This window comes from Arachis hypogaea, chromosome 4, assembly GCF_003086295.3.
Source record: "Arachis hypogaea cultivar Tifrunner chromosome 4, arahy.Tifrunner.gnm2.J5K5, whole genome shotgun sequence".
Lineage (NCBI taxonomy): Eukaryota > Viridiplantae > Streptophyta > Magnoliopsida > Fabales > Fabaceae > Arachis > Arachis hypogaea.
The window spans coordinates 62656253-62675233 of NC_092039.1; the positions used below are offsets into that span (position 1 = coordinate 62656253).

At 37.1% G+C, this 18981-nt stretch overlaps 1 long non-coding RNA gene across 1 annotated transcript; it reads right to left on the reverse strand.

Annotated features, from left to right (window-relative positions):
* Positions 1-12498: 12498 nt before the first annotated feature.
* On the reverse strand, positions 12499-16446 carry LOC112796792 (uncharacterized). The gene is made up of 4 exons (XR_003199393.3): positions 15977-16446; positions 15791-15862; positions 15581-15705; positions 12499-12719 (listed from the first exon to the last, which is right to left on the reverse strand). It is a non-coding gene; the product is annotated as an uncharacterized lncRNA (long non-coding RNA).
* Positions 16447-18981: the final 2535 nt, after the last annotated feature.

An 18981-nucleotide genomic window follows, 5' to 3' on the forward strand; every position in this document is an offset into this window, starting at 1 on the left:
CGGACCCACACTTTATCTTCATGTACGAGTGTCCTTTTCTTAGACTTGGTGTAACTCCCCGATTCTTCATAGGATAATTGAACTCTTGAAGGCTCGTCTATTACTGTTCGTTATGATCAAACTTCGGGATTTGAAGATTCATTTAAGAAGAAAAAGAAGAACTTTGATAGTCTAATGCTTACTGTTAGTAATGCACCTACTTTGCAGAGATACTCATTATAAGTATGATGCACCTAGACACGAGAAAGTGCTAAATTTTCTTTGAAGAAATTTCATTAAGGAACTCGACACCAGCCACTTGTGTAGCAACAAAGATGGAATTCTTGCAGTTAAGCTAGGATTATGTCCGTGATAAAATGTGCGCAGAAGATTTAAAAGCCATGCCAGTTTCCAAAATGAAGTGGACCTGACAACTACAAGGCTTCAATATGCAGTCAAATCGTGTTGGAAATCGGCAGAAGGATCATTCAGTATGTCGTTAAGTTAGGAAGAAGAAATAATAGGTTGAAGAATATACGAAGGAGATGAATGTTTCAAATCAATCATTAAGCAATCAACCACAGGAATACAAAGTATACTTAATTCCATGAAGAAGAAACCTCAAGGCCTTGTGTAAGAAAAATGAAATCAGCAAATTTCAAGACCACTTAGTATGACCACAATATTAGAGAAGGAATAGATAGCAGACGACACAGAAGGAAAGCATGCAAGGAAGGTTAATTGTAGCATCATCACCCAAGGATACTTTTAGGATTGATCCGCTTCATGTAGTAGGAGTGTTCATAGGGTAAGAACGATAGTTGAGATATGATCCTTGGAGATGAATCTTTAGGTATACCCAAAGTTTTGGGGATGAAACTTTTTGTAAGGAGGGTAGTATGTATCACTCCGATTCTTCACATGATTAATTCTCGAAAATTTTGTGATGAGAATTGGATACATATCTGATAGTCACCTCATCATAAAATAATAAGGCAGATTTAGAATATATAAGTGACAACGACCAAAAGCATAGGCTTGAATTTTCACACTAAAGATAGGATTGACGTTGCAAGTATAGTCCAAACCCAACCATTGATCATCAATCAAATTATAATCCTAAAGATGTCACAAATCAAAGCAAATATTAACTGAGATTATTTAGACTCTCGGGTTGTTCTCCCTAGGAACTAGTGACAACAAGTGCATACAATTTTGGTTGTGAGAAAGCAAAGGATGTTGTTAACAATAAGGAAGCAAATAATAAAAAGATAAAAGAACAAGCCAAAATTGTAATTAATGAAGTAATAAAGGAATAAGGGAACTAAGTATGTAATATCGACAAGTAAGACTATAAAATGCTGAAAATGTAATTCAAAATATAAATGAAACCTTGACTTAGGATGAGTTATGGAATCCCTTCCTTACCATAACCACAACTATGATAATTATGATGGATTAATCTCACTAAGTCAACCCTTAACATCGAAAGATAAGTCAAGTGGGAATAATTGTTATTAATCCACAAATCCTAGTTAACTTACCAAATTAATTGGTAAAAAGCTAGCGTTAGTGGAAACAATAACAACTAACAACCCAAGAATTATTACTAAATGTTGGACATTACGGCTCTAGTAATTCATATACTCATTTTCCCCAAGCCAAGGGGTGGAATTTACCCCATAATCAAAATTGGTATTTCATCAAACACATAGTGGGCATAAACATAAAACATGGCAAAGTTGGTAAATTGAAGAAAGCTATGAACCATAAATGATCAAAATCAATAAAAGCAACTCAAACAAACATATAAAAGCCATCAAACATCAAATTCAACAACTAGGAATCTAAAATTGCAAAACTATATAAATTGGCAAGAGAAATGAAAATATAAGAAAGTGTAGAACAAGTGTAGTAATTAAAAGAGACAATTAAAGAAATACTTACAATGAAAATTGCTAGAATCTAAAATCAAACTTGAAGTATAAAATGCTACAAACCCTAATTAAACCTAAGAGAGAATTTCCTAATCTATACTACTCCAACTCCTAATGTGTGTTTTCCTATTCTAAGTTGGCTTTCTTCATATGTGTTGACATACTCTTAATATAGCCTCTCAAACTAGCCTTCAGCACTTCAGGAATGTGTAAGAACCGCAATTAATCAAACTGGTTAATTAAGTGGTTAAATCGCTAAATTTGAGTCCGAAAGGTTAGAGTGAGAATTTTAGGTTTTAAACATTATTTTTAGAATCAGAGGGTCTTTTCGAGTTAGAAAATGTGTTTTCTATGAAAAACTGTGAAAAACCGCAAACTGACAATTGAACCGGTTCAACTCTACCCGGTGCTGCGCGAGAAAAAAGTAGAGACAGTCAAAAACCTTAGAAAAACAGTAGAAATGGAAAACTGGGCGTTAATTTTAAAGGTTTGGCTCGAAGTTGGGCCAAACGGACTTAAAATGCTAACGGGTTGAACCGGGCCCAAGTCTAACATATATAAAGGTTCACTTAATGAACCCTAACCTTATAAACACACACACTTCAGAAATTGAGAAAGGGAGGAGAAGAAGAAGGAAACCCTATTCACCTCAATCTTCCCAAGCTCATATCTTGAGCTATAGAGTTCCGATTTGCGTGCCGTCAGCGGTTATGCGTTCCTTGTGAAGGGCTCTACAAAATCCATCCAAGAAACTCTAGAGGTAAGCTCAAAATCCTCCCAGTTCTTCTCTTCAAAATTTCGGGTATCTAGGACTTGGGATTAAGTGAGTTTTTGTGATTCTTGGTGTTTAGGTTCACTTTAATCCTTGCTTAGCTTTGGGTTTTGAAATCCAAATATGTGAAAAAGTAAGAAGCTTTGAACTCTTGTGAACTTTTGATTTATGTTGAGCCCTAGGTTGATTTTGTGGTGATTCATATGTATATAGCTTGATTATTGTCAGTTTGATGCTTGTTGGAGCTACATTGGTGGTTGGATTGTGGTTGAAAGTTTATTTGGTTCATATTGGGAATCAGCCAAGGTATGATTTCGATTTTCTCTATGTACATATAATATTCATGGACACTTAGGCTAGTGACCCATAGGATAGGATTGGATTTGAATGGTTGATGAGTTGCTGGATGTTATTGTATGATGGTATTTGATGAAATGATGATTTTTAAGTTGATATTGATGATTAATAGTGATATGATGAGGATGAATGACTTGTGAAGTTGAGTAGTGGATTATGTTGATAAATGTGATATGGGTGTTGATCGATTAGTAATGTAGTTGGAAAATTGTTAATGAAGTTTGATATATGAGATATGTTGATGTTGATGTGTGGATGAGGAAGGGTGAAGGAAAATGTGGTAATTTTGGTGTAGTATGATATAGAGGGTTGATTTTGATGAAAAGTGGAGCTTGGAGTGGTTTGGTTTGGTTTTGGTTATATTCATAAAGGAATTGTAGAAATCGTGATTTTGGAAAAAAGTTGAATTTTGGTGAACTTTGTCTGATAATAACTTTTGCCTCAAATTTCAAATATGGTTGGAATTTGCTTAGAATTAAAGATCTTTGAAAACCCTTTAAATTGATATAAAGTTTGCCAAATTTGAAATTTTTTGGAGGATGTTATGATCATTCAAAGTTGGTGTTGAAAATTTGAAATTATACAAAGTTACAGAATTCTGAGTTTTCTAGTATGTGCGCACCACTACAAGAAAATAAGCTTTTTGCTACGCTTTTAAAACGTGCCAAAAAGGGCAAAAAAACGTACCGATAGCTTTTCGCCACGCTTTTTGAGCTATTGGCACGCTTTTAAAAGGGTCACATCTGCGAGCGTGCCAATAGCTCTATCGCCACGCTTTTTTCGATCTACTGGCACGCTTTATTTTTTGCCACGCTTTTATCTATTGGCACGCTTAAAAGCGTGGCGGTATGTATAACCCTGTAGCGACGCTTTTAAAGTGTGCCTAAAAGTAGACATACAGTCACGTTTTTAAAGCGTGCCTAAAAGTAGATATACAGCCACGCTTTTAAAGCATGCCAAAAAATGAAAACTTATCGTTACACTTTCGAAGCGTGGCCTAATCCTTTTCAAATAAAAAAAATAGAAAATAAAATAAAAATATTAATAAGTTAATCTTTAAAATAAAATAAAATACTAAAAAATTAATCTTCCATTGATTTATATGAATTATGTACATAATAAGATATGAATGAAACAATTAAGAAAAACTAAATTCAACTTCCAAAATAAACATTTAAAAGAATTAACAACTTTATACTAAAAAAAATCTAATCTAACTCCTAAACAACATCCAGCCTTTTTAGCAATCTTTGACGCTAACACCAGGGCTAAGGAACTTCGCACTTGGCAAGAATCTGAAGAGAGGAAAGCAAGTATGTGAACTGAATTGAAAGCCAAAGTAACCAGTGACTTAATGCACGTTGATCAGCACTTTCAGCATATAGATAAATGCATAAATCAATTGAAGTTATATATACTTACAGCAACAACAAAATCTCTAGCGGCAACAGCAAGAATATCAGCACAAAAACACAACACCAGGGCACAAGCTCTCTACTTGGGATTTTATGGTATCTATGACTTCAAAACCTCTAATAGAATTAGCATTAGGACCTGCTGTCATTTCTCCGGTAAAAGTTGATGTATCATCTAATAGCACTGATGCATAACATCCCAAAACAAGAAATTATTAACAAAGAACTAAAATTAATTATTTCCTAAAACTAAGATTGAAATATTGTACGTATGGAATTCATTTATTTGCTACCTAAGAAATATAAGCTTCACTGTCAAGTTCTTCTTAAGTAAATTTAACATGGTTTTAAACTAGACTTGGTTTTAGTTTGTTATTAAGCAATTGAATCAAATGTTTGTTAGTGGAAATTAAAAGTCCTCTGCCTTTTGTCAGTTTATTATTTGATTACATAATAAGCTACTAATAACAGGCATTTCAGTTTATTGTCTTGAGAAGCTCCAAATGCTGTGCCATTTGTCATTGTTTAACCGAATCAAGAAAACACAAAAACCAAACTAGTTTAGAGAAATCAATGTATCTAACTGCAAACAAATAGAAGGAATAAGTAATAAACTAAACTAGTATTAGAGAAATCAATCATGCAAGACATGAAAATTAACACCTACCATCATGTTTCTAAAGGACAGTTTAGAAAGCGACTTTCACCTCGAAGTTGGCGTCTCTGGACTTGGCGGCCTTCTTTTCTCAGCAGCAATGGCAAGAGTTGATCAGCACTTTAATATATAGATAAATGCATAAATCGAACGACATAAGATGCACAACACAAAGTAATAGCAAAAGCAAATCTTATTCTATATTAATCAATACTTCAGCAGAAGAACAAAAGTACAATCTTAATTACACGTAGAGATTCACAAGAATCAATATATTTAAGAGGAAATCACAGGAATGTTCAGCAATCTTTATGGAATATCCAACGTGCAGGTGGGAACAAAACATATCAATATATTTAAGAGTTTTCCCCTTGAATAACAATAAGATCAAGTAGAAAGGGTTCTGGTAATAACAATAAGATCAAGTAACTACAAGATACCATGAACGTCATTAATTGTGAGATACCTTGAATACCATATCAAAGTGTTGCTGCTGCCCAACATCTGTGACATATATAATCCATTCAGCCTTCTCTTCATTCGGCTACTGATTTAGTACACTTTAGAAAAACAACAAGCAGTAACAAATTTAGAAAAATCATATAAAATCCATCTTTGGTTGGATTCTCCTAAATTTTGGTGTGGTTGAACTAGACTTACACATCTTTCACCCAGTTCAAATCCCAGAGCATTTTCACTTCTCTAGAAATCATATCTCCCAAACCACACATCGGAAAATTCTAAAATTTTAGGACAACAATCTAGACATCTTAAGGTTTCATAGAAAAATAATTTTACTCATTTTGAGTGGCTAGATTGCTCCCAGTTTTGTTCACAAAGTGCTGCCCGAAACTGCACAATTCTGCAACATGTAACCTTCGGTTTTGAGAGGTCAAAAATTGATTCCTAGCTTTTCACTCACTCTAACCTTGCATTCTAACTTTATTTTACCTATTGTGACTTGTTAGAAAGATTAAATCAGCTCCATGTGCTCAATAAGATCATCAACCAGCTCAAGGTTTTCACACCCCTGTCCATACGCACACTTTCAAAAATTTTCCTAGGTGAGCGCACGCACACCCCTGTGCGGACGCACACGCCCTGTTTCTTAAACTTTGTTTTGTTTTCAATTATTTCACCTTCTCGATGAGGTTGTAAGCTTCTATACACATTTTTAAGACTTTTGGGCATATTCTTGGGTGCTCAAACATGGGAAATGGTTCAAGGGTTTTAGATACTATTATTTGGGAAAAAGTTAGCAAATGGAGTCCTAGGTTTCTATTGTACTAAGGAAGGTTTGAGGACTTGTGATGAATGGTTGATGAATGAGATGCGATATCTAGGAACTGAAATGTGATTGAACCGTGGTTGAAAAGAGTCTAGGACTCTGAATGAAGTGATTGATCCATCTTGTACTAAAAATATTTTGAAAACCACTGTACCACTTTTTCATTGAAATTATGAGACGCTATGCGCCCGGCAGGGGCCGAGGTTGGATCCCGCATATCAAGGTAGCGGCAGTGGCGTAAGGGCGGTGGTTCGTCCCGCTTGCGCTTAGATGTGAGGTCGGAGGCAATAGATCCCGCTCGCATCACTTCGGATCATCAGAGCATGCAGGCGCAAAATCCTGGACAGTGATCCGAGCACTATATATCTCGGGGGTTCCCACACCATGAAACTGAAGGCTGTGGGACAGCGGTGTTTGATTAGAGTAGAAATTTCCTAAGATAGATTACCCTTTTATGGTGCTACGGCTTAAGTTTTGTTAAGGTTCTACATATTGTGCTTATTTGGTTTAGAATGCTTTAAGCTTGAATTCTTGTGATGGATATGGAGTCTTGGATTGCCTTTGGTGTCCCGGGGTCTTATATCCTACATCACTGGCACTATTACCATACTAAGAACCTTCGATTCTCATACCATATTTCTGTTGTGTTTTTCAGATGCAGGTCGCAACCCACCTCGATGAGTTGTCTAATTGGTGATAGGAGCGGAGGATCTGAACATTCTTTTGGAGTCTTTTGATTTATTATGTATAAGTCTCTCACTTTTGTGTTTTGTTTTGCCTAGAGGCTTGTATTTGAGAGAACAAAAATTGTATAAGTTGTTTTACTGTCTGGTTTCACATATGGTCTGTATATGGCTAGCCGGCTTAAACTCCGTGAGCCGTGGCTAGATTCTTATGATATTATACTACTATGTTTTGTTATATCATGTCTGTTTCATGTGCTTTAAGTTAGTAGCTTCGCTAGTACGTTTTGCGCTTTTTAAATCCTATTTTTGAGCTATATTCTTCTTTGGGCTTCTAGATATCATCAATTCCTTCTATATAATATATGTATAATAAGCTTAAAATTGTCGTAACCTTTGATTAACCTTTACTTTACGACGCGAGGTAAGGCTTTGGTTAATTATGGTGTTACATTTAGTGGTATCAGAACTGTTTGTCCTTGTGAGCCTGAGGGATGTACCGATTTTGCTTCATTGCATACTCTGTGTGTCTTTTCTTTGATGCTATTAGGTTATCTGGTAGATATATATATATATATATATATATATATATATATATATATATATATATATATATATAGCATGCTTGTTTTTGAGTGCCTATTTTGGATAAATTGAAGCACTAGACTTTTGATATTGAGACTTATCACCTTGATATCGATTGTTTGGTGAAGACAGGAACCCTAATGGCCACTCACGGACGAGGTCGAGCACGTTCATGTGAGAGTAGGAACAAGCAACCGGCGGACAACCATGCCGAATTCATGGCGATGATGGTTAATCTGGCCAACACTATGGAGGCGAATGCTGCTGCGACTCTGCAAGCTGTGCAGAGGTTAGGTCAACCGACTGGGAACGACAACGAAAACAGGAATGGCAACAAAAATGTGAGCAGCGAAGGGAATGCTCATGCTAACGTTGAAGGAAACAGAGATAACATGGGAGGCATTCCAATGACTTTGGCAACCTTCCTTATGGTTCATCCGTAAACATTCCGAGGATTAACTAATCCTACTGAAGCGGACCACTGGTTCCAGTCCATGGAGCGTGCTTTACAGGTGCAGCATGTTCCATACAATCAGTATGTGGAGTTTGCTGCTTATCAGCTTGTGGGAGAGGCCTAGTCTTGGTGGCAAGCAGAGTGTCGCTTGCTATAGCTACAGAACGCTGATGTTCCGTGGGATGTGTTCCAAACAGCCTTTTACAAAAAGTACTTTCCTGAGTCTGCAAGGGAAGCGAAGGAGATAGAGCTAATGCAGATGAAGCAAGGTTCCATGTCTGTAACAGAGTACACCAACAAGTTCGAAGAGCTTTGTAGGTTTCTCGGGTGTGTCAGGGTGACCCGGAGACTTTCAAGCGCTGGAGGTGCATTAAGTACCAGAGGGGTTTGAAGGATAGCATTATGACTGCTGTGGCCCCTATGGAGATCCGTGTCTTCTCCGACTTGGTGAACAAAGCAAGGGTGGTGGAAGAATATGCCAAGATAGTGGCTACATCCAAGGACACTCATGGAGGAAGCAGTAGCAAAGGACGTGGCAAGTATTACCATCTGAGTGTCAAAGCTTTAAGAGAGGATGATATACGCATCAAGGTCAAGGAGGTTTCTGGAAGAGCACTCATGATCAGTTTTAACATGGCAAGGGAAGAGAAAGTCAGAGTGGGTGCTTCAACTGTGGATTGCCTCGTCATATCGCGAGGGATTGCACTTTTGGGAAGAACCCGAATACGGGTTAGAGTCAGCACCAGGGGTGAGTCTTTGCTGTGAATGCCAAGGATGCTTCCAAGGCGGATCCGTTGATGAGAGATAATTGTTTATTTGGTGATAATACTTTAATTGCAATGATACTGGAGAATCGCATTTGTTTATTTCGTTTGCTAAAGTTGAGGTGTTAGGCTTGAAAGTGTCAGAGTTACCTTTTGATTTGCATGTACATACTCCGCATTAGACAGTTATGACTAGATCAAGTTGTAGACAAGTAAGTTTCAAGCTTGAGGGTAGAGATTTTGTACATGATTTGGTCTGTTTACCTATGGTTGGGTTGGAGATGATTTTGGGGATTGATTGGTTGTTGAATATCGAGTTTTGTTGGATTGCTTTGAACGGACAATTCGATTTATGTCGGAAGGAGAGAGTGGAGCAGTGATAATCGCTGGATATTACCTGAACTCTATTGTGGTGCACTGTAGTGGGGAAGAGTGTCAATGTTACATCTTGTTAATTGCTAATGCTTCGGGTGATACCCAAGGCTTAGATCAGATCCCGGTAGTTAGGGATTTTCCGAAGGTATTTCCGAAAGATATTCCTGAGTTCCCTCCTCAAAGAGAGATTGAGTTTGCGATTGAATTGGTGTTGGGAGCCGGACCAGTGTTGGTTGCACCATATAGGATGGCTCCAAAAGAGCTAGCTGAGTTAAAGGTTCAGTTGGAAGAGCTTCTGAACAAGAGGTTCATTCGACCGAGTGTATCACCGTGGGGAGCGCCAGTTTTACTGGTGAAGAAGAAGGATGGAGGAATGTGACTATGTGTAGATTACTGTTAGTTGAATAAAGTGACTGTGAAGAATAAATACTTGCTGCCAAGGATAGATGACTTGATGGATCAACTGCAAGGAGCTGGAGTGTTTTCCAAGATTGATTTTAGAGCCGGTTACCATCAGATAAGGGTGAAGAAGGATGACATCCCTAAGACCGCGTTTAGAACACGTTATGGACACTACGAGTTTGTGGTGATGTCATTTGGGTTAACTAATGCACCTGCTGTCTTCATGGATTATATGAACAGAGTCTTTCGTCCCTTTCTAGACAAGTTCGTTGTGGTTTTCATAGACGACATCTTAGTTTACTCCAAGACGGTGAAAGAACATGAAGGGCATTTGAGGATTGTGTTGCAAATCCTAAAGGAGCAAAAATTATATGCTAAGTTGTCGAAATGCGAGTTCTGGAAGGAGGAAGTAAAGTTTCTAGGTCACGTGGTGAGTAGAGGAGGAATGGCGGTGGATCTTTCTAAGGTAGAAGTGGTGATGGAATGGGAAAGACTGACAACGGTTACGGAAGTTAGGAGCTTCTTGGGGTTAGCAAGATATTACCGGAGATTTATCGAAGGATTCTCCCGGATTGCGCTACTAATGACGAAGTTGACAAGAAAAAAGTGCCTTTTGTTTGGATGTCGAAGTGTGAAGAGAGTTTTCAAACTTTGAAGCAGAGGTTAACTTCAGTACCTGTTTTGATCTTGCCGGAATCGTATGAACCGTTTGAAGTGTACTGTGACACTTCTTTGAAGGGTTTGGGTTACGTGCTGATACAACACCGGAATGTGGTGGCTTACGCATCGCGTCAGCTAAGACTGCATGAGGTGAATTATCCAACTCATGACTTGGAATTAGCGGCAATTGTGTTTGTATTGAAGATTTGGAGACACCATTTGTATGGAGTGAGGTTTAACATCTTTTCTGATCATAGGAGTCTCAAGTACATCTTTGATTAGAAGGAGCTAAATATGCGTCAGAGGAGTTGGATGGAATTGGTTAAGGATTATGATTTTGAACTAAGTTATAATCTTGGAAGGGCGAATGTGGTAGCAGATGCATGAAGTCGAAAATCCTTAACAAATAGCCTGGATGAGAATTAAGGAAGAGGAGCTGATGGAGAAGTTTGGGGATCTTAAGCTGGATATGGATGAAGTTGCTGAAAAAGCTTGCTTGAATCAGTTACAGATCTCAAGTGACTATAAATCTGAACTCCTGAAGTTCATCTGAACGATGACGTGTTACCAAAAGTATTGCCAGCTATCGAAGAAGGGAAGCAATGGAGGGTATCATGGGATCAAGACGGATTGTGGAGATTCATGGGTAGAGTCATTGTGCCGGATGTGGGGACATTGTGGCATGATATATTGAGAGAAGCGCACAAGAGTGGATTTTCTATTCACCTTGAAAGTAGTAAGATGTACCATGATCTGAAGACTATGTTCTGGTGGCCTGGTATGAAGAAGGATGTGGCAGAACATGTCTCAAAGTTCCTGACGTGTGAAAAAGGTGAAGATATAACATTAGAAACCATCGGGAATGCTTCAACCACTTGAAATTCCTTAGTGGAAATGAGAAGGAATTGCAATGGATTTTGTGATCGATTTACCGATGACTAGGTCGGGATTTGATGAGATTTGGGTGATCGTGGATCGCTTAACCAAATCTACTCATTTTCTAGCTATTCGAGTAAACTGCTCTATGGAAGAGTTAGCAAGGTTGTATATAAAGGAGATAGTAAGGTTGCATGGCGTGCCGATGAGCATAGTATCGGACCGTGATCTCCGATTCACTTCAAGATTTTGGGGAGCTTTCCAAAGAGCTTTCGGTACGAAGCTATGTCTTAGTATGGCGTATCATCCACAAACAGACGGATAGTTAGAAAGGACTATTTAGACGTTGGAAGATATGCTGAGAGCGTGTGTTTTGGATCAACCCATAAGTTGGGACCGCTACATGCCATTGGTGGAGTTTGCGTATAACAATAGCTTTCATGCGAGCATTGGGATGGCTCCGTATGAGGTTTTGTATGGACGGAAGTGTCAGTCTCCACTTTGTTGGTATGAATCGGGCAAAGCAAGTGTATTGGGTCCAATGTGGTAGCAGAGACTACGGAGAAGATTAAGAAAATACGAGAAATGATTTTGACTACTCAGAGTCAACAGAAGAGTTATGCGGATCAGAGAAGAAAACCGTTGGAGTTTGAAGTGGGAGAGCATGTGTTTCTACGAGTTACACCCACAACTGGGATTGGAAGAGCAATCAAGACCAAAAAGTTGAATCTGATGTATATAAGACCATTTAAGATCCTAAGGCGTTTTGGGCCAGTGGCATATCAAGTGGCTTTGCCACCCCACCTATCTAATCTACATGACATTTTACACGTGTCATAACTCCATAAGTCGACGTCGGACGCGGCTCATGTGTTGGAGCCTGAGACAGTCTTGTTGAGGAAAAACTTGACTTTTCAAGTGACATCGGTTAGAATTGACGACACCAGTGTAAAGAAGCTGCGAGGAAAAGTTCAGTTGGTTAAAGTTGCTTGGAAGCGAGCAGAAGTTGTAGAGCATACTTGGGAATTGGAATCTGAGATGCGAAAGGATTATCCCGAGCTTTTCTTAGGTAATTCAAATTTTGAGGGCAAAATTTCTTATTTGGTGCGGAGAATGTAAGATGTAACATCCCTTCCAGCAAAATACCTTGCTTAAGTCAGGGTATTTCTACTAGAAAGAACGTTACGTGACCTTTTCTAATATTAACTACTTAATTACTGAGCCTTTGTATCGATTTAGCGTTTCAGTTTTAAGAAAATGCCAGAAAATTTTGTTTTTATTCATTAAAGATATGTATCAAGGATAAACATTGCAAATAATAATAACAATCACATAAGTATTATTAATAGTAATCCTTATACATAAGAAGTCATATAAACCCAAATACAACACCTACCCCTCTGTTAAAATAAAACCTCAAAGGACAAGAGCGAGGGGACTCTATGAAAGCAATGAAAACCATAAAGAAAGCCCACTAATCGCTCGCAGCTTCATATTGCATCTTCAAACCTGTGTCACTGAAAGGGTGGAAAATTTGTGGGTGAGAACCAAACCACATGTTCTCAGTAGAGGTTGAGAATGCCGTGAAAGTAAACAATAAAGCGCAAATAGTTAATTTCATTCAGAGACATTTACAAGAAAACTAACCTTCTTTAAAAGCATTAGTTAATTACTCAAAATCCTAAATCCATATTTTTCTTTTAAAACTCTTAAAAGTTTTTCTAGACTGTATGAATGACCAAAACTTGTCTCAAGCATAGGTTCAATTAAGTCTATGTTGTAAGAGTTTGATTTTTCATACTTTACTATACCATAACATAAAAGAAGTTACCTACGCAGTATAAATGATCATCCTGCTCTAAGCATAGGTTCATTAAGTCTATGCTGAACCAGTCAGATACTTTATACAGAACTAGACCTCAAACACAAACCAGTCATGGCCTCAGGCCCAAGCAATTCAACCAACACCCAATTCACCACAATCCAACCAATCAGTTACAAACACAAGTAATGAGGTTCAAACACAATCAAGAGCAATTATATCAGGTATAGCAATTAGCAGTTAACAGAATTATTCACTTAGGCAAACCAATTACAATATACACACCCAAACAATGTCACATAAATGCATATGATGAATGTCTAGTCCTAGTGCAGGCCATGAGCTCATGTGTCGGTTAGCACCTACATTCCTGACATTTATCCGGTCACGAGTTCACGATTTCCCGGATACAATTTTCCGTTCAAATAAATTCGCATATAATTATTTGCAGCTCTATTGAGACAGCCTCTGTTTTCTACTCGCAGGAAATATACTCTTGGGAATGGAAAATTGCTGTAGGTATCCTAGTTTCCCTACAGAAGCTCTTGGGTTGCTTTAAGCAACAGATAAATAAATATTATCTCTTGGGTTGCATTAAGCAACAAATAAGCAAACAATATCTCTTGGGTTGCCTCAAGCAACAAATAAATAAACAAATATCTCTTGGGTTGCCTCAAGCAACAGATAATCATACAATAAGTACTTTACTCTTTCCTTTTTATTTCATAATGCAAATACGCAAGTGGGACAAGACCCACACCCTTTTCAACAATCTCCTATACCAAATAATCTTTTCTTAAAAGAATCGTTGAAGTTATTATCATTAAATAAGCCTTAAATATTGATTTTGATTATGTCCTTATACTTTTATAAAAATTTGGACATAATCTCCTTTAAAAATAGGACTTAGCCACCCTTATAGGTCCCAACCAAACAATTTACCAAACTCTTTTCAACCTTTCCAATATCAAATCAATTCAAAATCAAACAAATTTTAATATTGAATCAGCCATATAATACTAAGGTTCATCTTTAATTTTATGAACTCATAACTCTCACTCAGACATTCTCAACACTCTATCTTCTTTTCTGTTTTTAATATAGCAAATAAACTCGGAATTATGTAAACTTTATGTCCAAGCATTCATCTTGAAATAAGCTTTCTAACAAACTAAAAATCATAATTTTCTGGTTTCTCTAGCCTTGGGAATAAAGGAAAAACCGTGACTGCTGTGCAGTGTGTAAAACCAGAAAAATAGCAACAGCATGTGATATTCAAAATTCAATATAAAATCCAAGTTAAATCCAATGGCTTTAAAAATTAATATAGTTCAAATTCACTCATCGAGGTTTGTTTCTCAATTAGTTATGAGTTAATACCATTTTTAATGACGAAATTACATAACCTGGAAGTTAAGTAAAAATAAGTCAGAATCTATTTTAGAAACCAACAAGCTTAGTACTTTCCAATTTGAATAACTCTTATTACAAAACTCCAATTAAGCTAAATTTTGGTTTGAAAACTCCTGACTCATCCAGAAACAAGTGTATCTTGGTTGCAACCCAATTGCTATTTAATTCTAAGAGTTACAAGCATTGGAAGTCGATGCATAGCTTGCTGAAATCTGTTTCTTTTCAGCTTTGACAACCAATATTCAAAAATTCACAACTCCCAATCCTCAAATCTTAAAATTTTGGAGTTTTAAAGCAGTAAAGAAAGTTAAACAAATTTTATAGCAAAATTGGTTTTGCTTCAAAACTCAACTCGTTGAAGTCGCAGCAAGACAAACAAGTTGCTGCCCTGTCTGAACTTTTCTGCTGCAGTACAGATTTAACAACCTAACTTTAAAAATTTGCCATAAATTGTATATTAACAAAAAGGTCTCAAATTTTCCAGTTTAGTTCCTTTTATTCCCAAGTTTAGCCCAGACTTGGTCTCATACAATTCCGATCATTACGTAATTAGTTATAGCTTTTCAAAGTTTCTGACTTCGTTTAAAATTATGCAGAAAATCAGATTTTAGAGTTCAACCTTGAAAAATCATAACTAATTCTCTAGTTGATACAAAACCTTCAAAATTGAATTTTCATAATTACACTTAATATAATTTACTTAACATTTAAATTCTTATCATTTCAGTCACTATAGAGTTACTAAATCACTTTCAAAGTTGCCATTTAATTTCAAGAGAATCTGATTTTCAGCAAATCATTTAGTATTCAATCTCCACCCCTTCAATATCCCTCAAAATCAATTCTAAATCAACCACCAACCAAGTTTATTAACTTTTACAATATATCAAATAACAGCTCAACAGCAACAAATCCAACATAACCCATTCAAATTCAGAAATTTTCAACAATTGGACATCAAACAATTTCCAATCCACATAATCAATCAATATTATTAATCTAACAATTCCAAATCACAATCTCAACCACAATTCAATTTTCACATAATCAATCAATTACTCACAGCTCTTAAATCTATTTGCAGTTATTCAATAAACCTTGTAGGCATTCTTAAATTAAAATTATTTAAGTTAAACCCCCTACCTCGATGTCGCATTAACTACACAAAATTGGAAATGCAGCAACCCTCTGTTCTAACGTGAGGATAACAACATCAACCACAACTCTAGTAGCAGCAACAGCAACTTTGGAGGGGAAATTAATAATGGCTGCAGCAAATGCAAGGACAAAGCCGAACATATTATCAAAGGAGTAAAAACCAGAAAAATGTTTTTAGAATAGAACCAATCGTACCAAAGGAAAGACGGGAATGGAGCAACAGCTTTGGTACTCAAAATAATAGGAATTAGAGACCAGGGCGTCGTCCTAGCGGCAGCAGCATCAATTCGGTCAGTTAGGACAGTATGGACACCAACGAAATCAGAACAGCGGAACAAAATAAAAGCGGGACAAAATTTAGAAAGGAAAAAGCAGAGTTACCGGTGAATCCGTCCCGGTTTTGGCATCGACGACAAGGAGAGAACACAGGTCTTCTCCCTTCTCGCGTTCCATTCAACGCCACTCTCACTTCCTTTTCCCTTTAACGGCAGCAGAAGCGACAAGGATGGGCTCTTCCCCCTTGTGAGTTAACGACAGCAGCGGCGAAGACTCCTCCGCTACGTGCAACATCCTCAACCAATATCAACAGCAACAACGTGTTTCCCCCTTCTTCCTGTTCGTCACTCTTCCTCTTCTCTTCTGCCCTAATCAGTGTCGACGGCAGTAAGGGAAGCTTTGGCGGCGAAGTGCGGCGATCATGGCTCCACCGGCGCATCTTCCTTCTCCCTCGCGTTCTCTTCTCCACTCTCGGTCCCTCCTTCCCCTTTTCTGTTTTCGTTTTTCCTCTGCTCCCTCTCTGTTTCCCCTTTCTCTCTTTTTCCCTTTCTGAACGTAGTTTAGGGATTTAGGGTAGTAAATTGAGAAATTTGGGATATTAAGGTTTTTATAAAAGAATAAGGATAGATATGAATAGATATTTTGATAAAACTGAAGGGTAGAATAATTTTTACTAAATATACTCTCTTAAAAATATCTAAGAACGTTATTTATCAACATATTGCTAAGTTCAATTAATTATTTGAGTCTGAAATGTTAGAGTGATAATTTGAGGTTTTAAACATCATTTTTGGACTCAGAGGGTCTTTCCGAGTCAGAAAATGTATTTTCTGCGAAAAATCGTGAAAAATCGCGAACCAGAAATTGAACCGATTGAACTGGTTCAAGTTTGCCCAGTGCTGCGCGTGAAAAAGTAGAGATAGTAAAAAACCTTAGAAAAATAGTAGAATGAAAAATCGGGCGTTAATTTTAAAAGTTTGGCCCGATGTTGGGTCAAACGGACTTAAAACGCTAACGGGTTGAACCGGGCCCAAGTTGGGTCCAAGTTCAACATATATAAAGGTTCATTTAGTGAACCCTAACCTCATAAACACACACACACTTTAGAAATTGAGAAAGGGAGGAGAGGAAGAAGAAAATCCTATTCACCTCAATCTTCCCAAGCTCATATCTTGAGCTATAGAGCTTCGATTCACGTGCCATTAGTGGCTACGCGTTCTTTGTGAAAAGCTCTACAAAATTCATCCAATAAACTCTAGAGGTAAGCTTGAAATTCTTCCAGTTCTTCTGTTCAAAATTTCGGGTATTTAGGGCTTGAGATTAAGTGAGTTTTTGTGATTCTTGGTGTTTAGGTTCACTTTAATCCTTACTTAGCTTTGGGTTTTGACATCCAAATCTGCGGAAAACATAAGAGGCTTTAAACTCTTGTGAACTTTTGATTTATGTTGAGCCCTAGGTTGATTTTGTGGTGATTCATATGTATATAGCTTGATTATTGTGAGTTTGATGCTTGTTGGAGCTACATTGGTGGTTTGATTGTGCTTGAAAGCTCATTTGGTTCATATTGGGAATGGGCCAAGGTATGGTTTTGGTTTCCTCTATGTAGTATATAATATTCATGGACACTTAGACTAGTGACCCATAGGATAGGATTGGATTTGAATGGTTGATGAGTTGTTGGATGTTATTGTATGATGGTATTTGATGAAATGATGATTTTTGAGTTGATATTGATGATTAATAGTGATATAATGAGGATGAATGGCTTGTGAAGTTAAGTAGTGGATTATGTTGATAAATGTGATATTGGTGTTGATCGATTGGTAATGTAGTTGGAAAATTGTTAATGAAGTTTGATATATGAGATATGTTAATGTTGATGTTTGGATGAGGAAAGGTGAAGGAAAAATGTGGTAATTTTGGGGTAGTATGATATAGAGGGTTGATTTTGATGAAAAGTGGAGCTTGGAATGGTTTGGTTTGGTTTTGGTTATGTTTATAAAGGAATTGTAAAAATTGCGATTTTGGGAAAAAGTTGAATTTTGGTGAACTTTGTCCGATCATAACTTTTGCCTCGATTTTAAAAATTGGTTGAAATTTGCTTAGAATTAAAGATCTTTGAAAACCATTTAAATTGATATAAAGTTTGCCAAAATTGGAATTTTGTGGAAGAAGTTATGATCATTCAAAGTTGGTGTTGAAAATTTGAAATTCTGCAAAGTTACAGAATTCTAAGTTTTCTGGTATATGCGCATGCACACTCTGTGAAAATTGTGACCTGTGCATCCGCACATGCAGAGGCAGGCAATCTACTTGCAGCGCTGGTACGGTTGTGTGCGCGAACACCAATGAGAAGTTGCAACCTGTGCGTACTCATAGATTTGTGCGCACGCACACGTTGGGAAGGCCAGTCTGTTGGGGGCGCTAGTACAGGTTGTGCGAGTGAACAGCTTTTGAAATTTTTGGTACCTTTGCGTATGCTCACCCTTGTGCACACGCACATTTTCAAAAATTTTCTTAGGCGTGCGCACGCACACTCCTGTGCGGACGCACACGTCCTGTTTCTCAAACTTTGCTTTGTTTTCAACTATTTTACCTTCCCGACGAGGTTGTAAGCTTCTATAACACATTTTTAAGACTTTGGGGTATATACTTGGGTGCTCAAACATGGAAAATAGTTCAAGGGTTTTAGATACTATTATTTGGAAAAAAGTTAGCAAACAGAGTATTAGATTTCTGTTGTACTGGAGAAGGTTTGAGGACGTGTGATGGATGGTTGATGAATGAGATGCGATATCAAGGAACTGAAATGTGAATGAACAGTAGTTGAAAAGAGCCTAGGACTCTGAATGAAGTGATGGATCCATCTTGTACTAAAAATATTTTGAAAACAACTGTACCACTTTTTCATTGAAATTTTGAGACACTATGTGTAACAACCCTAGTTTTTGAAAATTAAATATATAGTTATTTGTGGATTATTTTATTTACTGATAATTTTATTTTAAGAAAATTATTTTACTAAAGATAATTAAATGGAGTTTCATTATAATTGGAGTTTAATTTGATTAAAATTTTTATATAATCTTTATTAGATATTTGGTATGATT